The sequence below is a fragment of the Hyperolius riggenbachi genome, chromosome 6 (assembly GCF_040937935.1).
Source record: "Hyperolius riggenbachi isolate aHypRig1 chromosome 6, aHypRig1.pri, whole genome shotgun sequence".
NCBI lineage: Eukaryota > Metazoa > Chordata > Amphibia > Anura > Hyperoliidae > Hyperolius > Hyperolius riggenbachi.
In genome coordinates this window covers 20,183,881-20,208,253 of record NC_090651.1, presented here as the reverse complement: position 1 = coordinate 20,208,253, position 24,373 = coordinate 20,183,881, and the positions used below count along the sequence as shown (strand labels likewise).

Here is a 24,373-nt window from a genome sequence, read left to right as displayed (position 1 = left end):
CACTGCTGCTGTGAATGCTAGTGGGAGATATAAGTTAGAAATGCCCTAGATTTTCTACCCCTCCTCTGAGTATGGGGAAAATGTCACTGGCTGCGGTAAGGGAGGGGAAATGACTACCACTGGATTGATGCCACAATGTCCATTCTCTTCCCTACAACCGACAAAGAGGCTTTTTCAAAGTTGGGTTAATTGGATCAACAGGACAAAATGCCACTGATTAAAGAGTGGTCAGGGGTAGTAATGTGACTGCTTACAAATCTTAAAAAAAATGTATGCCTGGCATTATGTTTTGATATTAAAGCGCATAGTAGCAGTTGCCATAGAGAAGGTGGGGTGCGTAATTGATATGCTTGGAAGCAGCTATGAAGGCTCTTTCACACCAGAGCCCACTTCTGGCATTTTAACGCAAAGTCTATACTTTGCGTTAACCAAGGTAAAAGGAAAGTCCATAGACTTTCCTTTTACCTTTCACACCCGACGCTGCGTTTCGATACGTTGCGGTACGACGCGTCCCGGCGCATTTTATTGTCGGGAATCGCCGTTTCCCCTTCGGGGTAATTAACTACCACCGCCGCTACTCAGCGTCGCACCGGAGTTTCCCGACGACACCCCGCAACGCGTGCAGGAGCCGTTCTCCTGCACGCTTTTGGTGTGTAACGAGCCTAAATAAAGGTCATTGTGACTTCATTTGTGTCCAGTACAGTTCAAAGGTCAAGTGCAGAGTGCAGTAAGCCATAGTAACCAATCAAAAGATGCCTTACTCAACGTGTACCACCAGTCCAAGGTGGATTTACATTGGTTATTTTAGTTAGTGTGTCATCACTTTGGTCCTTTGTTCTGTGGACAAGCATGGAAGTTGCCCGCATCACCCTACCAGCCAACTGCCCCTCAAAATGGAAACCAGATGAGAACGGTGGTGGATGACGGGACAGCCGTAGAAATTGTAGCATGTTATGAAATAAATCTACCGATGTTATTATTACTTCTCACCTGAGATTGTGACTCAGCTGATGCTCTGAGCGCCAAGACGAGGCATGCGGTAAGAAATAATGTTCTGTAGAGAAGATCGTCTTCCTTCGTGTTCGTGTTTTAGGAATCAGAAGATGCTCCAGATGTGCCGTTGGGCCCAGTCTTCCTTCTGTGAAGGACACAGTGTTCTGCTTCATGTCGAAAATGTTTAATGTGACCTGTCAAAAGAGAAATACAGAGGCTGTCAGTACCGACTTCCTCCTAAGAAATGTCATTTTCCATTCTGATGCTAAGGGTATAGTCAGAAGATCTGCATTACAGCCCGGGAACCAGCATTTATCAGAAAGAATTCAGTATCATGCAATGCTGGCAGCACTCAGCAGAGAAGGTCAATGAGAAGGGAATTGTGACTCGCGCGCAAATTTAAAGATCAGGCAATACAGCAGCAGTCATCGCGTTCCATGGCCCAGAGACATTCTTCGCTGTATTGCATATCGGTGAGAGCCCATCTCGGGTATGAATGCAGGCATTACCGCTGTGTTATCTGGTGCTAATTAATTAAAGTGAACCTGAGGCGAGAGTGATATGGAGGCTGCCATATTTATTTCCTGTTAAACAATACTAGTTGCCTGGCAGCCCTGCTGATCTACTTGGCTGCAGTGGTGTCTGAATCACACCAGAAACAAGCATGCAGCTAATCTTGTCAGAACTGACAATGTATTCTGAAACACTGGATCTGCTGCATGCTTGTTAAAGGGGAACTGAAGAGAGAGGTATAGGGAGGCTGCCATGTTTATTTCCTTTTAAGCAATTCCAGTTGCCTGGCAGCCCTGCTGATCCTCTGCCTCTAATACTATTAGCCATAGCCCCTGAACAAGTATGCAGCAGATCAGGTGTTTCAGACTTTAAAGTCAGATCTGACAAGACTAGCTGCATGCTTGTTTCTGGTGTTATTCAGATACTACTGCAGAGAAATAGACCAGCAGGGCTGCCAGGCAACTGGTATCGATTAAAAGGAAATAAATATGGCAGCCTCCGTATACCTGTTACTTCAGTTCCCCTTTAAGGGTCTATGGCTAAAAGTATTAAAGGCAGAGGATCAGAAGGCCAGCCAGGCAACTAGTATTGCTTAAAAGTAAGTAAATATGGCAGCCTCCATATCACTCTCACCTAGGGTTCACTTTAAGTAAATGTGCTGAACTCAAGACGCTGCTGTTGCTGGTCTGCAAACTCATTAGATCTTGACAGGTGCTCTTTCATATATGATGGAGTAAAAGGAAATTTTGGCGTATGTGCCGAGATAATGTGGTGTTCTTTTCTGTGAAAAAGATTTATGTTTTGTCTTGGATGTGCTGCTGTATGTTGTATGTCTCATTTTGCACCTTTGTGTTGTTTACATATGCAGAGTCTATGAATAAATGAGTTTTGTAAAAAAAATAATTTCATCCAACGTGTTCTTGGTCATTTATTAAGTCTTTCTGACTATATGAAGAGCAAAGTACAGTAAACCCTGTTGGTCAATCACGGTACATCTTTTATGTAGCCCATACACTACACAATTTGTGGTAGATTAGATGACTGATCAATCGCTCCACTGATCTACTACCTCAAGGAGCAAAAACAAACAAACAAACAAAATTTTTCTTTATGGCAGTCTATGTCACTCTTGGAGATATGTCTGCACTTCCTGTTTAGACAGGAAGTGCTGGAATTTCTCACAGATGTGGATGCAGTACAACAATGCAATGCACCTACCTACCCACCTACCGTGTTTCCCCTAAAGAAAGACATCCCCTGAGTATAAGCCCTAGCAGGAATTTCAAGAATGCTTGAAATATAAGCCCTCACCCGAATGTAAGCCCTAGCAACAGCCCGCATGTCACCAGCAAGTCACGCTCAATACAAAGCCTGGATACAGGAGAGCAGCAGTATAATGGGAGTTCTACAGTCCTGTATATGTGTGTCGGGCAATTTGTGTTTTTGTTGGATCCAGCCCTCCTGATCTGTTGTGATAAGCATCAGCAGCACTTCACCTCTTCCCAGGACACACAGCTTATCCTATCATAGCTCTAGGGGGCCTGACTGAGAGTTCTCTGCCTGCAAGAAATAGACTCTTACCCACATGATCAGCAGAATCATACTGAGGGGCACCTACCTAATCTAACCTATACTGAGGGGCACCTACCTAATCTAACCTATACTGGGGGGCAGCTACCTAATCTAACCTATACTGGGGGGCAGCTACCTATCTAACCTATACTGGGGGCACCTACCTCATCTAACCTATATTGGGGGGCAGCTACCTAATCTAACCTATACTGGGGGGCAGCTACCAATCTAACCTATACTGGGGGGGGGGCAGCTACCTACAGTAATCTAATCTATACTGAGGGGCAGCTACCTATATAATCTATACTGGGGGCACCTACCTATCTAACCTATATTGGGGGCACCGACTTATCTAACCTGTATTGGGGGAACCTACCTACCTAGCTAGCCTATACTGGAGGCAACTATACTGGCTACCTATATTGGAGGCACCTACCTAACTAACCTATACTGGGGGCACCTACCTATCTAACCTATGCTGGGGGTAACTATTCTGGCTACCTATATTAGCCCACTGCCTTACTGTTACACAGTTACATTACAGTTAGCTCCGCCCATGTGTCACACATTCCATAAAGATTTCATTAGAACCTTTCTCTCCTGGTTCATTTTCCTTCATATTAACATTTGAAAAAAAGAAATATATCAATTTAACCACTTGCCGACCGCGCACTCATAACGCGCGTCGGCAAAGTGGCAGCTGCAGGACCAGCAACGCACATCTGCGTCGCCGGCTGCAGGCGAATTAATCAGGAAGCAGCCGCTCGCGCGAGCGGCTGCTTCCTGTCAATTCACGGCGGGGGTGAATAGCCTGCGGGCCGCCGATCGCGGCTCGCAGGCTAAGTGTAAACACAAGCGGAAATCCGCTTTGCTTACATTTGTACAACGCTGCTAACAGTAGCAGCGTTGTACCAGATCAGCTATCCCCGGCCAATCAGCGGCCGGGGATCGCTGTCACATGACAGGCAGGAGCCTGTTAGAGGCTGCACAGGATAGATCCGTTCCTGTGCAGCCTCCGATCTCCGGGGAAGGGAGGGAGGAGAGGGAGGGGGGGAATTTCGCCGCGGCGGAGGGTTTTGAGGTGCCCCCCCCCCCCCGCAACACCCCGGCAGGCAGGAGCGATCAGACCCCCCCCAGCACATCATCCCCTAGTGGGGAAAAAAGGGGGGCGATCTGGTCGCTCTGCCTGCACCCTGATCTGTGCTGGGGGCTGCACAGCCCACCCAGCACAGATCAGCTAAAACAGCGCTGGTCCTTAAAGGGACACTTAAGTCAAACAAAAAAAATGAGTTTTACTCACCTAGGGCTTCCAATAGCCCCCTGCAGCTGTCCGGTGCCCTCGCCGTCTCCCTCCGATCCTCCTGGCCCCGCCGGCAGCCACTTCCTGTTTCGGTGACAGGAGCTGACAGGCTGGGGACGCGAGTGATTCTTCGCGTTCCCAGACACATTAGCACCCTCTATGCTGCTATATGGTATATGATATATACTATAGCAGAATAGATGGCACTATTGTGGCCAGGAACGCAAAGAATCACTCGCGTCCCCAGCCTGTCAGCTCCTGTCACCGAAACAGGAAGTGGCTGCCGGCGGGGCAAGGAGGATCGGAGGGATATGGCGAGGGCAACGGACAGCTGCAGTGCGCTATTGGAAGCCCCAGGTGAGTAAAACTCATTATTTTTTTTGACTTAAGTGTCCCTTTAAGGGGGGGTAAAGGCTGGGTCATCAAGTGGTTAAAGTACGGGGATATTAAAACATTTTTCAGTACATATAATGCATATATTTACACCAATCCGGACATTAGTCCTGAAAGAGGGACAAATGAAGAAGAAAGAGGGACAGAGGGACAGGGTTCCCAAAGAGGGACTGTCCTTCCGAAAGAGGAACAGTTGGGAGCTATGGAGTAGAATGCAATACATTATTCAGGATACCCATTTTTACGGTCATTTTCCTGGTTTTAGCTTCAGAAACACTTCCTAGATCTATATATCACTGTCCATTGAATGCAGCCCTACCCTCCCAGTGTTTAGCCTAGGCTGTTTAGATATGTGGAATTCCCTCCCCCAGGGAGACCAGGTATATTTTGTACTGGCTTCGGAACTCTTAGTAAACATATATTCCGTAGACATCACCTGACAAGACTAAAATATGTCGCTACCTAACCTGACATAAATTCCAGGGTGAGGAAAGACTTTACAATGGACAAACACTGAGGGCTGGCTCACACAGACTAAAGGTGGCCATACACTGGTCCATTAGATCGACCAGCTGACAGATCCCTATCTGATCGAATCTGATCAGATAGGGATCGTATGGCTGCCTTTACTGCAAACAGATTGTGAATCGATTTCAGCCTGAAACCGATCACAATCTGTTCAGCTGCTCCTGCCGCCTGTCCCCCCCCCCCGTATACATTACCTGAGGCTGGCTCCCGGGCGTCTTCTCCGCACTGCACCGCACCGCTGTTCTTGCTCCATCCCGGCGCTTCCTGTGTTACTCCGTGACCAGGAAGTTCAAATAGAGCGCCCTCTATTTCAACTTCCTGGTCACCGGAGTGACACAGGAAGTATAAGCGTACACTGGGACATGCGGAAATGCGGTGCAGCGAGGAGAAGAGGACCCCGGAGCCAGCTTCAGGTAATGTATACATGCTCGGATCGGGCCCGAATCGTACGCCGCAAGCGACGCGCTCCTACCGCCGGGCGATCGAGGGTAATTTCCCGCACGGCGCGATCGACGGTCCGATCCGATTTAGGGAGGGAATCGGATCGGCGGGTGCGTTTAGCGCAAGCGATTGGCAGCAGATCCGATCCCAGGATCGGATCTGCTGTCGAAACGGCCGTGAATCGAGCCAGTGTATGGCCTGCTTAAGGGCTCGTTTCCACTATAGCGAATCCGCATGCGGGCACTGCATGCGGATTCGCATACTTAATGTTAGTGGATGGGGCTGTTTCCACGTGTGCGGCGGCGGCGGCGTTTTTCGGTGCGGGGAAAATCTGCACGACAGGGTCGTGCAGATTCGCGTGCGGCAGGAATGCGGGCGAATCGCCGCTAATGTATTCAATAGGGAAATCGCATGCGGCTTTGTCATGCGGATTTCCCCGCGATTTCGCATGCGATTTCGCATGAAAGCCAATGGAACTTAACACAGGCAGTGACATGGTTAAATTCGCATGGCTCCTTGCCATGCGAAATCGCATGCGAAATCGCGGGTAAATCTGCATGTGGAAACGCAGCCGCATGCGATTTCTTCAGCGGTGGAATCCAGGCGATTCCGCACCGCTACAGTGGAAACAAGCCCTAATGCAATGCTATAGGGGATTTTTTTATAAAAAACACACTTAGCATTACATTAACAAGAGCTTTTAACCACTTCCCTACCACAGTTTTTTTCCCCCTTCAAGACAAGAGCAATTTTCAGATCACGCTCCTCCCATTCATTCACCAATATCTTTATCACTACTTATCACACTGAAACAATCAATGTTATTTTTTTGCGGGACAAACTAGGTTTTCTTTGGGCAGTACTTTTTGTTGAGAATTATTTTATTCTATATGAATTTTACAGGGAAGAAGAAAAAAAAATTGCAAAAATTCATCATTTCTCAGCTTTCAGACATTGTATTCTAAAAATAGAAATGTGCTATTGTAGATAAATTTGACACAATTTATTTGCCCATTTGTCCCGGTTATTAATGTATGGCGATAATATTTTATTTGGAAATAAAGGTATATTTTTTTCAGTTAAGTGTTTTTTTTTATACTATAAAAAATAATTAAAAGCCTTTATTTACAAAAACAACAGTAATATAACCTTATGACATACATATATAAAAATACCCTAAGGTAACTAATTATGTCATTGTTTTTTTTTTAAATATTGTAATTTTTTAAAACATTTTTTACAAGTTTTATTTGGGTAACTATGGTGTAGGGGTGGAAGGGGGTTAAATGATAATAAATATTTAATTAATGTTTGAATGTAACAGTGTCTTATGGTGCATTTGAGTGTATTTGACTTTTTGGCCACAAGATGGCACTACACTTACCGTAGTTCACCGTCTGCTGTTTACAGTAGATAGGAACTAAAGTGTGTGTAACAGTTTCCTTGCGGTTATAAATGGGAGCTGCGTCTCGCTCCCATTCATAACATAACAGGCACGGTGATCGGGGTTGAGAAAAGATGATTCTCATACTCTGATCACGGAAGAACTGGGATGTGGTGACGGCGAGCAAAAATGGCACAGGAATAGCGATTGTCAGGGGTAAGTAAACAGTGCGTATATACACGCCCCTGATCTGCAGGTGAAATATACAGGGGCGTATATATACGTACCAACGATCCGGCACTGGGTACAAATGAGTTGGCTGTTCAGTTGGTTGGTGTGCGGAAAATACAAGTTTGGTTGTGCGGTTGATCATGTTGTGGAGTTGGTTGCGCTTTGTTGGACATGTATACGAGCCTTAAAGTGACACTGAAAGAAAAAAACCTTATTATATAATGCATTGTATGTGTAGTATGGATAAATAATAGAACATTAGCAGCAAAGAAAAGAGTCTCACATTTTTATTTTCAGTTTAAAAACTACACTCTGTATTTTAAACTATGAAACGGGGCATAGCTAATGACCCTTTGAACCTTGCAGTAAAACCTTACATGAAGCTCACTGTCACTGTTTCTCTGATGTATAAGTGCATCAGAAAACAGCATTGTCTTTGACCCAAGTCTGGTTGGAGAGCTCAGAGAAGCTCTTTTAAATATATAACAAATTAAGAAAGGTTTAATTTAGAATTTATTTTAACTCTTCCTTTACTGGAAACAATATGAGATTTGTATCTTTGGAACTAATGTTCTACTTCTTGGCTGTACTACACATACGATTCAATGGTGTCCGATTTATGAGATTTTGGGAGATATTTATAGAAACATGCTACATTTGCGTTTAAAGGGGAACTGAAGAGAGAGGTATATGGAGGCTGCCATGTTTATTTCCTTTTAAGCAATACCAGTTGCCTGGCAGCCCTGCTGATCCTCTGCCTTTAATACTATTAGCCATAGCCCCTGAACAAGCATGCGGCAGATCAGGTGGTTTTAGACTTTAAAGTCAGATCTGACAAGACTACCTGCATGCTTGTTTCTGGTGTTATTCAGATACTACTGCAGAGAAATAGACCAGCAGGGCTGCCGGGCAACTGGTATTGATTAAAAGGAAATAAATATGGCAGCCTCCGTATACCTCTTACTTCAGTTCCCCTTTAAACAACAAAGAGGCTTAGAGGGGCGGTACAGACCACTTCAATAGAGGGCTAATGACCCCATTACCATTGTTGTGTGAGTGACTGCTCTGAATGCCCACATTTCTTGGTGCTGAACAGAATATGTAAATTGTATGTATGTAAATTCAAACGCTTATTCTTTAGAGTCCTGGGCAGGAGAAAGCAGGAGAAAGGGTCCATGTCTGGAAACAGGCATTATTATATCATGTAAACAAGACCCCTCTCTATGTTCCAGGATCTGTTGTGTGTTTGTGTATCAATCACCATTGTGTGGCCTGCATGCATCCCTCTATGTATTCGCTGACTAGTTAAATGGAAGCTCAGCAGAAATTTCCGGCCTGTGGCAGATCGGTCCAACTTTGCAACTCTAAAAACAAACTGAAGCACTATGCAAATGTGTTTACTAAAAATTCCAACTGACAAATGTGCAATTTAATGCCAATCAATGTATACAGCCAAGGGCTGGTCACAATTGGTAATGACTCCTCTACAGACCCTACATTTTCAGACATCCTTGCCTAATTGCTGCTGGTTCCCAATATAGGGGGTGAAAAAGATTTTTGGGAAGTATCTCCTCCCTAACCCAAAAACAAGTGCGGTCTGTAGGAGGCATGGTTGCATAGATATTGGAACATAAACTTAAAGAGGAACTCTAGTGAAAATAATGTAATAAAAAAGTGCTTCATTTTTACAATAATTATGTATAAATGATTTCGTCAGTGTTTGCCCATTGTAAAATCTTTTAAATCCCTGATTTACAATCTGACATTTATAACATGGTGACATTTTTACTGTTGGCAGGTGATGTAGCTGCTGCTTGCTTTTTTGGCAGTTGGAAACACCTGTAAACAGCTATTTCCCACAATGCAACAAGGTTCACAGACCGGAAACTGCCAGGAGTACCACGGTCCTCAGAGCTTCTTGTGGGAGGGATTTCACCACAATATCAGTCATACAGCGCCCCCTGATGGTCTGTTTGTGAAAAGGAATAGATTTCTCATGTAAAAGGGGGTATCAGCTACTGATTGGGATAAAGTTCAATTCTTGGTCAGAGTTTCTCTTTAATGAATTTGGGGGACATCCTTACAATGCAGTCATAGCCCTCAGTTTACCACTGTCCCATCCGTCTTCCGCCTCTTCCTGTTCCATGTGTGCCTCACACGTCGCCGGCGTATAGCACATGTGTGAAGGTGGGCAATGCATGGTGGGCGACATAGGACAGGTAATGTATAAATACGCACATGGGGAGCACACTTATACACTAGGGGGCAGCGGACTCCGCCAATTCCTGAGAGATTTTAGGGGGGGTGGGGCGGAGCTCGGCGGTATGGGGGCACAGAGGCATGTCATGAGGCAGAGAATAAGCCTCTGTATCCCATCTGCCCCCCCCCCCCCCATAAAAAAAACACCTCAAGTTCTCTTTAAAGAGGAACTGTTGCGAAAATCTTAAAATGTAAAACACATACAAATAAGAAGTACATTTCTTTCAGAGTAAAATGAGACATAAATGACGTTTTTCCTATGTTGCTGTCACTTACAGTAGGTAGTAGAAATCTGACCTTACCGACAGGTTTTGGGTTATTCCATCTCTCCATGGGGGATTCTCAGCATGGCCTTCATTCTTTATAAAGACGCTCCCTGAAAAAGATTTACATAAAGATGCTGGCCCGCCTCCCTGTTCGCTGCACACTTTTTTGGCAGTTGGACAGAGCAACTGACATTCACCAAGTGCTTTTAAAAATAAAGAAAACCCTAAGAACCCCCTATGAGAAAATGGGCTAGTCCAAAACCTGTCAGTTCTGTCAGATTTCTGCTACTTACTGTAAGTGACAGCAACATAGGAGAAAAGTAATTTATGGCTCATTCTACTCTGGAGAAAACGTACTTTTTATTTGTATATGTTAACATGTATTTTAAATGTTAATATTTTCGCAACAGAGGTCCTTTAAGACTTTCATGGGTTTTCTTCAGGTGTGCTGATTTCCTCCCACAACCCAAAAACATATTGGAAGGTAAATTGGCTTCCCTAAAATAGGATGTAGCCATGCGTTGTGTAGGCACTTCGATTTTCCGATGTGCTCGGGTGGAGAAGGGGCCTAAGATTAAGGTCAGACACCCACTGGGAGCAGCGCTTGCGATTTGGTGACGTTTGCAAGCGCTGTACATAGGATTGTACAGCACGTTTGCTTTGCACCCTTAAAAAAAGTTTTCCCTAAATGCCTAGACGGTGTGTGACGGAATCCGGAGTGTTGTGCTGCCCCCTCGCAGTAATGTCATCGCTGCTGTGCAAGGGGCCGGGTTAAGCGAGAGAAGCCGCCGCACATGGACGTAGGTAATACTTTATGAAACAATCATCTCTGCAAAACCATTTTTGAACAGAAATTCCAAAGAGATTTTGCAGCACTCCTATACTTGTATTGGAGTGCAGTGACTCCAAAAATGCTACAAGACCCACAATTGCGATTTCATTCATCACAATCGCTCCCGTAGGTTTGCAGCCATTGACTTTCATTAGACTGGTGCTTTTGGAATCGCTGGTGCTTCCAACGCGTGGCTAAAAGCAATGTAGTGGCCCATAGCCCTAAGGGAGCATTTTGTAAATGATTACCTTTTTAATCTACTGTAGTTCCAGCAAAGGACCAGCACCACACGAAATATACTTATAGCTCTCTTAGTGCTTTATTAGTGCAGACATGACAGCAACAACAGACGCTGTTTCGGCCTATTCGGGCCTTTTTCAAGTTGCTCAAAGGTCATGACCTTTGAGCAACTTGAAAAAGGCCCGAATAGGCCGAAACAGCGTCTGTTGTTGCTGTCATGACCTTTGAGCAACTTGAAAAAGGCCCGAATAGGCCGAAACAGCGTCTGTTGTTGCTGTCATGCCTGCACTAATAAAGCACTAAGAGAGCTATAAGTATATTTCGTGTGGTGCTGGTCCTTTGCTGGAACTATTGTTGTGACTCCTTTGGTACCGGGGTGAGGACCGAGCACACTACTTCCTCTGAGCCTATGGTGTCGCTCCTGGGTGTTTGAAGTCATACTTTTTAATCTACTGTAAATAAATATGCAGATCCAAGTCCAGGAGTGCTTTTGTAACATTGATTGGCTTATCAATAACAACACCTGCTTCCTGCAAGTCTAAATGAGGACTTTCGCATAAGAAAGAAAAACCCAACTGCCACCAAGCTGTCCTGAATCAGTCCATAATACTGCATGATATAAGTTATCACTTATGTGAAATCTTTTGTGCCAAAATGAATCATGAAACTTCTCTGATTTATAAATTATTTGATAAATGTGCAACTAGAAAATTGTTCTGAAACACAAGTTAGTTTAGTAGTTACTTATAGGATTGAAACACACCTGAACTTGCCAAAGATGTAGATTTTTACTCACCTGGGGCTTCTTCCAGCCCCTCCCCCATAGTGTGTCCCCCCAGCATCCTCTATGTGACAAGCTCCAAAATATCTGCAACCGAAGCTTTAGTGGCGCCTACTGGTCAAACGAATGTAATGCAGTACGCTTCTTGTGAGAAGAGCACGATCATGGGTGCATGCAGATGGGGCCGTGCAGCATGCCCAGTAGGCGTGGCTGAACGCGATCGTGGGTGCGTGCGGATGGGGCCGTGCATGCCCAGTAGGCGTGGCTGAGCGCGATCGTGGGTGCGTGCGGATGGGGCCGTGCATGCCCAGTAGGCGTGGCTGAGCGCGATCGTGGGTGCGTGCGGATGGGGCCGTGCATGCCCAGTAGGCGTGGCTGAACGCAATCGTGGGTGCGTGCGGATGGGGCCGTGCATGCCCAGTAGGCGTGGCTGAGCGCGATCGTGGGTGCGTGCGGATGGGGCCGTGCATGCCCAGTAGGCGTGGCTGATCGTGATCCTGGGTGTGTGCGGATGGGGCCGTGCATGCCCAGTAGGCATGGCTGATCGTGATTGTGGGTGTGTGCGGATGGGGCCGTGCATGCCCAGTAGGCATGGCTGATCGTGATTGTGGGTGTGTGCGGATGGGGCCGTGCATGCCCAGTAGGCATAGCTGAGCGCGATCGCTGGGTGTGTGCGGATGGGGCCGTGCATGCCCAGTAGGCGTGGCTGATCGTGATCCTGGGTGTGTGCGGATGGGGCCGTGCATGCCCAGTAGGCGTGGCTGATCGTGATTGTGGGTGTGTGCGGATGGGGTCGTGCATGCCCAGTAGGCGTGGCTGATCGTGGGTGTATGCGGAAGGGGTCGTGCATGCCCAGTAGCGCAATCGTGGGTGCATGCAGATGGGGCCGCACATGCCCAGTAGGTGTGGCTGAGCGCAATCGTGGGTGCGTGCGGAAGGGGTCATGCATGCCCAGGAGGCGTGGCTGAGCACGATCGTGGGTGCATGCAGATGAGGCCGTGCATGCCTAGTAGGGGTAGCTAAGCGCAATAGTGGGTGTGTGCGGACAGGACCAGCGCATGCGCAGTAGTCATGAATGGAGTGTCATTTGTAGATATCTCAGAGCGGGCAGCGCCACAATGGAGGGGATCCACTAACAAGGCCGCCAGCAGGACCATGGAGGGGACCCAGAGGACATAGAGGAACCTCATGGGCTACGGGACCTGGAGGAAGCCCCAAGGTAAGTGCCAATTTTCATTTTTTGACTCTGCTTAGGGTCCCTTTAAGATGTGATGGGGGCCCTGGGCAAGGTAGTAGATTTGGAGCCCCCTTGTGGTCCTTTTGGTAAGCTGAAGTGGGGAGAGGTCAGAGTAGGTGTTTGGTGGCCCCCTTGACACCCACTAGGCCCCAGGCACCTGCCTAGGTTGCCAGGTGGATGATCCTGCTCTAAATCTAGCCCTGCTGGCATGTTCCTCCATTAGTCCATGCACTGTTGTCTTCACCCGTGCAGGGGGAGCCTCCTTTAACCCAACATATCTTATTACCTAATGACATGCACCAGGTCACTGAGAAGCTGCAGCCGGGAGAAGTGAAGACAGGAGCATGGACAAGTGGAGAACATGTGACTCGCTATACTGCCTAAAGACGTTGCAGGGGCTCCAGGGAGCACAAGTTGGGGGGGGCCCTGACCTTGGGCCCCCTTCCAGCTACAAGGGCTGCTCCACCAGTCATCACACCTCTCAATCTAACCCACAATCCACGGTAATAACATCAGATACCAGCAGCCACGGCCGGGAAAGGGAGAGAATTGTCTGAACAACCCTCCTCAAAGACCGTGATTCATAATAGAATTTTTTTTTTTTTAACTCGCAAGGAGTGGTTCATCCCAATGTGAGAAGCCCTGACAGCCTGAAGATAAGATACAGGAAGCGATGTGGGAATTTCTCCACAGCGGCTGCATCATATATGGAATTAGCATACCTCCCAACTTTTTGAGATGAGAAAGAGGGACACTTAAGCCACGCCCTTGCCACACCTCTAATCACGCCCCCCCTGACACACCCCTAGTCATGCATACCATAAAGATTTCATAAGAAAAATGCTGTTTTATAATTCAAACCACACCGGTCCTTTCTATCCTGGTTCATTTTCCTTCATATTAACATGTGAAAATAAGAAATATATCAATGTAAAGGATGGGAATAAAGTTTAGAGTCAATCAAACACATTTTTAGTAGAGAAATATATATATTTACATAGAAAGAGGGACAAAGTCCTGAAAGAGGCACAAATGAGGAGGAAAGAGGGACAGAGGGACAGGGCTCCCAAAGAGGGACTGTCCCTCCAAAAGAGGAACAGTTGGAAGCTATGGAATTAGTGCAAGGTGGTGAGAAAAAAAAAGATACTTACCTAAGAGAAGAGATCCTAGAGCAGGCCTGGGCAAACTTCGCCCTCCAGCTGTTGAGGAACTACAAGTCCCACAATGCATTGCAGGAGTCTGACAGCCACAGTCATGACTCATAAAGGCAAATGCATTGTGGGATTTGTAGTTCCTTATTCAATTCAATTCAAGCACTTTATTGTCATTGTGTAACACAACGAAATTACTTTTCATGACAACCCCACAGTGCATATAGGGAACATAGTGATAGTAACAAGGGTAGGAAGAGAAGAAACTATACAAGTATGCCAGGCATTACAGATATTTTAACAATTTGTACACAGTGTTAATTATTTCAGAGAGGATTCAGAGTTCATCAAGTTTGTGGCGGATGGGAAAAAGCTGTTTTTCAGTCTGTTTGTGTGTGTGTGGATTAACAGCTGGAGGGCCAAGTTTGCCCATCCCTGTCCTATAGGCTACATCCTCCTTAAGACCACAGCTGCCCGGGACCCTGTGAAAGTTTGCACCTACACTTCCCTTTGTGCACGAGTACGGCTGCGTCTGCACAGTAAGGGTCCCTTTCTTCTAGAAGCGGTGGGATGCGGCCACATATCGCACCGCGGGTGTCCTGAAACACATGCACGGCAATGGAACAGTTTCCATCCCGTGCATGTTGTGGGGAGCGGCGCGGAGCGATCCGCGAATCTGCAGCATGCTGCAGATTCTCGCACGCCCGCATCCGCCCGCGTCCCCTCTCCTCCAATACACTTCCGCATCGTGAGATGCATAAGTGACTTGGCCGGCGGCGGAAGTGATGTGAAGCGGCGAGGTAGCCGCATTCGCATCACAATCCAAGTGGAAACGGGCCCTAAGGCAAAGCGGCTGGTGCAGGCGGTCATGCACAAAGAGAAGGGCAGCCACAAATTTTTCAGCTACAGTAAAAATACTTTACTGTCAGCAAATGGCTTCTGAGAGCAGGAAAGAGATAAAAAGGTTCAATATTTAATAGATTTTAGCTCTGGCATACTTCAATGAAGGTGTCATTGAGCAGAGACAATGAAACAGTAAAAAACTTAAAAACTAGATTTAAATATAAAATAAAACTGTGGGATATCAAAAAAAAAGTCATTTTTAGTAGAAGGAGGATAGATACAATTGTTTTTCTCATCAGTTTATTTTCACCTCGGATGTGTTTTAAAGCACCAACACATTAGAGTTGAAAGAAAATATTTAACAGCATTCATTTTCAAAATACATTTTGAAGTAATGAGATGTGACAAGTAGATTTTTGTAGTAATGCAGAGTAACAAGTACTATAAAATGTATAAAAAAAGAAAAAAAAAACTGATACTAAGTTCACAGTGCTCTTTTGCATATTGCATGCGTTATAATGACTGTGAACTGCAATGGAGGCCGGACAAAGACTTTAGGCTACTCACAGTGGGACGTTGCGTTTTGATGCAACGTTAAAGACGCAACGCAAACTAACAATGCAACGTCCCAAAAATGTCACAACGCAACTCTATGCCCTGTTATCGTCGCGTACAGTAGGCATACAGGCAATGAAAAGTATGCTTCCAGGTCATTACTGAGCATGTGCAAACAGTGCAACGCAGCTAATAACGTGTATAACGCACAGCATACAGCACTTTATAATAATGCTACACGTTACACACAAACGCAACGTGTGCACTGTAAATGTTGCACAGACTTAGTATTGCTGTGCGTTAGTCCATGTTAAAACATTTTCTAACGTGCGACTTTAACGGCGCACTGTGAAAGAGGCCTAAATACAAAGTCTGCATGCAGCAAGTTATAATAACGTGATCGGTTACAACACAATACTGTGAACAGACCCATAGTAATGTATGGGCAGTAATTGACATGCAGAATAATGCAACTGAGCACTGTGAACCTAGCTTGAGATTTTCATAAGGCCATTTATACACTATTTAAAGGGATACTGTAGGGGGGTCGGGGGGAAATGAGTTGAACTTATCCGGGGTTTTTAATGGTCCCCCGCAGACATCCTGTGCCCGTGCAGCCACTCACCGATGCTCCGGCCCGCTGATGTCACCAGGAGCATACTGCGCAGGCCCAGTATGGTCTGTGCCTGCGCCGTACGCTCCTGGTGACATCAGCGGGATCGAGGACATGGCAACGCAAGCGCAGTGGTTTTCAGACTTTAAAGTCTGAAATTCCAGAAGTGAACCGGAGGCGGGGCCAGAGCATCAGTGAGTGGCTGCGCGGGCACAGGATGTCTGCGGGGGACCATTAGAAGCCCCAGGTAACTTCAACTCATTTTCCCCTGACCCCCCTACAGTATTCCTTTAAGAAGTACATTGAGAAAACTCATCTTCGGTGCTGCATTGTATTGATGTGTCCAGTAGAGGGCAGAATAACAAAACCACAGTGTGCTCAGACTGCTCAGTGCATTATTCATATTGCTGCAGCCAATTCAAAGACAAATCAAACCTGTCAAAAAAGTCATGCAGATGAGGTCAGGTTTTTCAATTACATGATCACCACTCGCTACATTTGTACATTATTTCAACAATCACTATTGCATAAAGGTTAAACAGCAAAAACTGCATATCCATCTCAAATGCTATTATTACTAATAAATCAAATGATATTAGTTTTTGTGAATCATAACGTGACTGCTATAATGTTTCAAAACCATACATCTGTAACATCTGAAATATTACAGTGTTATATTTTATAAACACTGAGGTCCAAGGACCAGCCCTACAGGTACTAAAAAAAGAAACAATACTCTTTATTATACCATAAGAAAGTCTTAAAGGGAACCTAAACTGAGATGAGTATGGATGTTTCCTTTTAAACAATACCAGTTGCCTGGCTGTCCTGATGATCTCTTTGGCTGCAGTAGTGGCTGAATCACATACCTGAAACAAGCATGCAGCTAATCCAGTCTGACTTCAGTCAGAGCACCTGATCTACATGCTTGTTGAGGGGCTGTGGCTAAAAGTATTAGACACACAGGATTAGTAGGAGAGTCAGGCAACTGGTATTATTTTTAAATGAAAAAATCCATATGCTTCTCAGTTTAGGTTCCCTTTAAAACAGAGGAGTGTATGTATAGTCAGCACCTCTGGATACAACAATTGTGAGAGAGTGTTGGTTCACAATATTGTTGTGATGGATTAGGCATCCAGGGTGTCGTTGCTGATCTCCCTCCACTCTCAAGTCAGCCAGAGTGGGGTGTAGCTAGCTAGCCCTATTAACCTTCCTGGCGGTAAGCCCGAGCTGAGCTCGGGCTATGCCGCGCAGGAAGATATCTCAGCCCCTGGTGGAGCGATTTGCTCCATTTAAAATGCTGTACGCGCAGCTAGCACTTTGCTAGCCGCGCGTACAGCTCGATCGCCGCCGCTCTGCGGCGATCGCCCGTACGCAGCGGCGCAAGAGGGCCCCCCCCGCCAGAGCCCTGCGCTGCCCGGACCAATGAGTTCCGGGCAGCGCTATGGGCTGGATCGGAGGTGTCTGACGTCAGGACGTCGGCTGACGTCCATGACGTCATTCCGATCGTCGCCATGGCGACAGGAGAAGCCAAACAGGGGAGCGCGTTATATACGCGTTCCCCTGTTTGCTATTGATGCCGGCGACGATCGCACTGGAGGGACACATGCGCCCTCTAGTGGTGTTTCATGTAGCTACCACTCTGGTAGCTTTACATGAAACACAAAAAAAATAATAAAAAAAAACGGATTTTTGCCAATCTGGCAAAAAAAAATAACCGCCAGGAGGGTTAAGTCCTGTAACAATGTTAGAGAAACCGAGAGCCCAATATAGTGTAGTATGTTCAGCATAAAATGAGTAAAGATAATTAGTGAGAAGAGTATACTCACAAACGTGGGTTACCGCTCAGGCAACCACTGTACAGGCAGGCGAGGAGATTAGACCTGTCCTCATTTAGGGCTAAGAAGTCGCTCTCTGTAGATCAGAAAAGAGGTTGATCACCCCTCACCAGGGGTGGACACGGTACAGCAAACGGGGAACAGAGGCGCCAGCAATTTGCTTGGGGGAAGCGGTGGACTTACCTCCATAAAGCAGACACGAAAGACTGTCTATATGATAGTAATCACATTTATTATATACCGTCTTTCCCCAAATATAAGACATTGTCTTATATTCCTTTTGGGGAGAAAATTAGTGCTAGGGCTTATGTTCGGGGGTGGGAGGGGCTAGACGCTGTGTGTATGGGGAGGCTCTTACCGCACCTCCCTTGTGGCTGCGTCCCTCTCCGTTCCTAGTAATTCCTCCGGTGGCGGCGGCATTGTAATTCATCTCTGAGGGCGCCCTTTGACCCTCACGCAGTACGCTAGGTCGGGCTGTGCGCTGGCGCTCTCTACCCTGTCATCATGTGCGCCCGTGTCATCATGTGCGCCCGGCTGATGCGTCCCAGGCACACATTAATTCAATGTGCGCCTGGGACGCATCAGCCGGGCGCACATGATGACAGGGTAGAGAGCGCCAGCGCAGAGCCCGACCTAGCGTACTGCGTGAGGGTCAAAGGGCGCCCTCACAGATGAATTACAATGCCGCCGCCACCGGAGGAATTACTAGGAACGGAGGGGGACGCAGCCACAAGGGAGGTGCGGTAACAGAGCACACACCTCCCCATACACAAAGCGTCCCCCAGCTAGGTCTTAATTTCGGAGTAGGGCTTATATTTCAAGCATGCTTGAAATATAAGGTAGGCCTTACTTTCGAGGTAGGTCTAACTTTAGGGGAAACACGGTAGTACCCCAAAAGTGCAACTCTCGCTACTCCTGCTACTGCTGAAATTCTGTTTGTCCCCACGTTTATTGCCTGATGAAGTGGGCGTGGCCTGCGAAACGCGTTGCACTTTTGGGGTACTATATAATAAATGTGATTACTATTATACAGACAGTCTTTCGTGTCTGCTTTATGGAGGTAAGTCCACCACTTCCTCCAAGCAAATTTTAAAGGTTTTAGCCACTTTTACCCTCCTGGCGCCTCTATTCCCCGTTTGCTGCAACAATGTAGTGAACTGAAGACAATAGATGGAAATGCTGATTAGTGATTGCAGCAATCCACTAAATTACTATAGCGGTTGTGGGCACTATACTATAGCAGTTATCAACACAGACATATACATAAGGGGGAGGGGGAATCACTCTATATACAAGGTAAGTGCTGTACACATATATACAGTGCTAATACAGTATTGCCCGGTTTCACCATAACAGCTTCTTCAGAACGTGAGATAGTGCAAAGTGCTATATACAACATATATACATCACCCCACCAGCTGTACAAATGGACAGAGTGTCCCCCTGCAACCCTCAAAATAGCCCAAGTCAGAGAGTTATATTTGTAAAAACACAACATATTCCTTTCCTTCTAATGTTTTTGCCGCTTGATTATTATTTTTATTAGTATATTGTCTTGTCACTTAACTGTCCCTCAGATATATAAATACATAATAATAATATGTTAGGACATTAGGCTGTGACTATGGTAGGATTAGATTGTGAGCTTCTCTGAGGACAGTCAGTGCCATGACTATGTACTCTGTAATGTGCTGCAGAAGATGCCAGTGCTATATAAATAGATAATAATAATATGGTGGGACATTAGACTATGACTATGGTAGGATTAGATTGTGAGCTCCTCTGAGGACAGTCAGTGACATGACTATGTACTCTGTAATGTGCTGCAGAAGATGCCAGTGCTATATAAATAGATAATAATAATATGGTGGGACATTAGACTATGACTATGGTAGGATTAGAGTGTGAGCTCCTCTGAGGACAGTCAGTGACATGACTATGTACTCTGTAATGTGCTGCAGAAGATGTCAGTGCTATATAAATACATAATAATATGGTAGGACATTAGACTATGACTATGGTAGGATTAGAGTGTGAGCTCCTCTGAGGACAGTCAGTGACATGACTATGTACTCTGTAATGTTAGTGCTATATAACTGCAGAGTAATTAGTACAATATGACCACTGTACATTCTGTATGTTGTGTAACACTGCCTGTTCTCTCCAAGGGGTATTGTCTGCATCACGTTAACACAGACATTTAGCTTGTAAACATGACATTTAATCTGACGGAAGCTTCAGGGCATTGAGTGTTCTGTGGACTGAGAAACTTCCGAACTCACAATATGATTAGATGCCAGCGGGTCCAGACTGGTATCAGGTTCTCTCTCCGCACCCCTCTGGCCTGCCAGTGAAAACTGATATCAGGAGAAAAATGTCAGCCGCCTATCACTGTCAGATCTCTTCATAATGAAGAGTTCACCTGTCACAAGTCCAGACAAATGAAACAAGATATGGTCAGAAGGTGCCTCCAGTCAGAGCTGATCTGTAGTTCCCCATAGTATGGGATAAAGCAGCATTCATACCTCCTGTATAACTGTATTTCCATCTCCTGAGAAGGGATGGCAAATCAGATGCTAATAATTCTCAATTTAGGCAAATTTTATGCACATATATAAAGTTTGGAAATGGACCAATAAAATGCAGCAGTTGCTGCTGAATTTGATTGGTTCATATACAAGTTGCTGCATTTGATTGATCCATCGTGTCCAAGCTGCTGCATTTGATTGGTTCATATTGAAGCTGCTGCATTGGATTGGTTCGTGTCCAAGTTGCTGCATTTGATTGGTTCATGTCTAAGCTACTACACCTGATGTGTTCATTTTTAAAGGGAACCAGAGACGAAGCACCCTTGTGTATTTTACCATATATATCAGTAAGAACATTAGAGAAAACATCTACCCTGCTCTCTGTTTCATCCTTCACTGCTAAAAGTGTCTGTTATCAGCTGTGATAAGAATCCCGGACTGAGCATTCAGTCTGGCTTTGCTCAGGAATCATTATAGCTGAGTCATTATAGCAGAGCCACAAGGGGGCAGGCTTGGGCTTGAAAAGACACCAGAGAAGACAGACTCAGCTATAATCTTTCCGTAGCAAAGCTAGACTGAGTGCTCAGTCGCGGATTCTTATCAGAGGTGATAACAGTCAGATTAAACAGAGAACAATGAAACAAAGAGCAGATTAGGTGTTTACTGTCATGTTCCCACTGATTTATAAGGTAAAATACAAGAGGGTGCTTGATCTCTGGTTCTTTAAGCTGCTGCATTTGATTGGTTCATGTCCAAGCTGCTGCACTTGGACTCTGCTGTGGCGGACAAAAAAAAGACCATCTTGGCCACCCAAGGCCTGCTAAAGATCCAGCATGCCGGACCTTTAGCAATGCCCACTGCCCAAGCACTGAAGCAATAAAATTGTTCTTCCCACTCCCCCGCCCGCTTGTTCTCCCTCTGACCACCCTCTACCCCCCCCCCCCCCCCCCCCATACCAAAAAATGCATTGATAGCTTGGAGGCTGATGAGGCTTCTGTACAGTGGCTCTAATTTTTTGCCCAAGAAATCATGTACCGATCCCTCTTAGGTGACAGAAATCCTGTCGTGAAGCTTAGGGATAATATTGTCTGTAAACTCCGCCTCCAAACATATAGTCCCTAGCATAGTCTAAAGGTGCCAATAAATGGTACACGCTCCCGAACGTTCAATTGAATCGTGTACCATTACTGGTGACGATCTATGACATACAACTGTTCAGTCAATACAAATTTTGGGACATAAAACATAAGGGGGACAGCAGCCGGGAGCGGCGTGGTGGCGTCACAAGGCTGATTCCTGAAAGATGTCATTCTGAAACCGGTTGGGAATCGGCCTGCAATTTATGGCAGCCAACAGATCTCTCTCCGATCAGATTCAATCAGAGAGAGATCCGTCTCTTGGTTGATTGGTCGCCAAAATTGCTAGATCTATGGCCACCTGTTCCCCTACTCACTCACTCACTCGCTCCTCCCCTCTCCATGGCAGGGGCTAGTGATGCCTCTGTACCGCCCTTGTCCTCAAACTGTGGCCTGAAGAATGGAACCCTGCAAGTTAGTGACAGTTATTGTATGACTGTTGGACTCACCTGTCAGTTTCCAGATTACCTTCCCTGATTAATGCTCAGGAGGATACTCTGAATAGTTGAGTTCTGGCAGGGGGGTGAAGAGTCTATACAAATGTAAGTTTGGGACAGTCAGATGTTTGTGGGGAGATGATTAGAGCCTTGCTGGGCATTTACATGACAATCAGCAGAAACTGCTCAGCCTATGGACAGGTTCTGTGACAATGAAACCAGGATAACCTGAAGGAGGAGGATGTGCTGCGGTGTCTGACCTGCTGCACATGATTATTCCTGGTGGTCTGACCAGGGGGGACAGAATTATTGGGGTCAACAAATAAGGTCACGAAGAACATGGATGTATGGATAAGGTACCTCTGCCACATAGCACTCTCTCCGCTGTAGTGAGATGTAAAATCCCTGGCATATATGTTTTCCCATAATTCACTGCACAGCAGAGATCAGAATCAGAGTACTATAGTAAAACCCCCGTTAACAAGAAGTCTCGACCCTGGCACTGCAGGATACATAAATCTACTTTAACCCTTCTTTATACAGTAATAAACCTGTTATATTACGTTAACCACTTGATGACCAGTGGATTTTCCTATGATCTGTGCTGCGTGGGCTCTCCAGCCCGCAGCACAGATCGGGATAGAGCCAGGGCGATCAGACTTACCCCCTTTTTTCCCCACTAGGGGAATGTCCTCCTGGGGGGGGGGGGTCTGATCGCCGCTGGCTTCCTGCGCTTTGCGGGGGGGCTCTTCAAAGCCCCCCTCCGCAGCGTTCTCGGCGCTCTGTCCCTCTCCCTTCCCCTCTGAGCTGCGCAGGACGGATATCCGTCCTGCGCATTGTAAGATAGGCTTCAGCCTATCATATGCCGGCGATCCCCGGCCAATCAGAGGCCGGGGATCGCCGATCTGCCTTACGGCGCTGCTGCGCATGATGTAAACAGCGGGGATTTCTTCCCCGCGTGTTTACATTTTGCCGGCGAGCCGCGATCGGCGGCTCTCCGGCTGTGACCCGCAGACGACCAGTTTACGCCAATCGGCGTTAGCTGGTTGTCAAGAGGTTAAGCCTGTCCTTTGTCCTAATTTGTTTTTAATGACTGTATTTTGCCTGTTCAGTAAGCCAGCACCTATTCAGTAGGAGACCTTGGGCAAGACTCCCTAACACTGCTACAGCCTATCGAGCGCTCCTAGTGGCTGCAGTTCTGGCACTTTGAGTCCGCCAGGAGAAAAGCGTGATATAAATGTTCTGTGTCTTGTCTTCAAAACTAATACATAGTTTATGGTTTTAAGTATACAGTGTAGAGTACAGTACTGTTTTTTTAGCTAGGCCTACTTTTAAAGAACAAGTGACATCCATGCTAAATAAAAAACACATATATAAGTAGATAAATACTAGTTCTACTTACATAACAGATGTATTGCACTGTCCACGTTATGATTCCTGTGAATTTTATAAAGGAAAAGCAGAGAATCCTATTCTAGGCAGTTTCCATCGTTATTACCTTTGACCTCCTGACATAATTTCCTCCCTCGCTTTTTTTTCTCCTCTTGCTAATTGTGTATTTGTTACCCGCCCTCCTCCCAGAGCCTTCAGACTCTCCCACTGAGGTCTATACTAGGAAGTGCATTGTCTTATGTCATTAGAAGGAGGGGGAACTAAAGGGAAGAGGAGGAATATATTATAGATAAAAAGACCCCCAGCATGCAACTGTTTGGCAATGGCAATTAAAGGGCCAGTGCTCCTTAGGTATGTGATAACTCCAAACCATAACAGCAGAAAAAGTTTTGAATGTTTTGAATGCAGGATTGGCATCTTTATCACTTAAAGGACCACTATTGCAAAAAAAAAAAAAAAAAAAAAAAGTAGGCAGTTAAAATCTGACAGAACTGACAGGTTTTGGGCCAGTCCATCTCCTCATGGGGGATTCTCAGAGTTTTCTTTGTTTTCAACAGAATTTCTTGAACAGCAGTTTAACTGCCAAAACAGTAAGATACCAGCCAGCCTCCCTACTCACTTGCATACTATTTTATCTGTTAGACTTTGCAACTGCTGATCAGGAAGTGCTGTTGAAAACAAAGAAAACCCTGAGAATCCCCATGAGGAAATGGACTGGCCCAAAACCTGTCGGTTCTGTCAGATTTTAATTGCCTACTTTTTTCACGATTGTGGTCCTTTAATACACTCAGACCAGTTGCTGTTGAAATTTGATGTTTGTGGTGACAATCCCACTTTAACCACTTAAGCCTAACTGGACGAGATTTCTCGTCCAGTTAGGCTGCGCGCACTCCCGCGGGTCGCGCGTGCT

The 24,373-nt window shown here is 46.0% G+C and overlaps 1 protein-coding gene across 3 annotated transcripts in view; it reads right to left on the bottom strand.

Moving 5' to 3' along the window:
- Positions 1–24,373, bottom strand: part of LOC137520694 (transcription factor HES-5-like) — a 117,947-nt gene that overhangs the window by 37,810 nt on the left and 55,764 nt on the right. For all 3 annotated transcript variants that reach the window (XR_011021917.1, XR_011021916.1, XM_068238969.1), the window contains exon 3: positions 991–1,187. The gene's annotated coding sequence lies outside the window, so the exon portion shown is untranslated. The remainder of the gene's footprint in view (positions 1–990; positions 1,188–24,373) is intronic.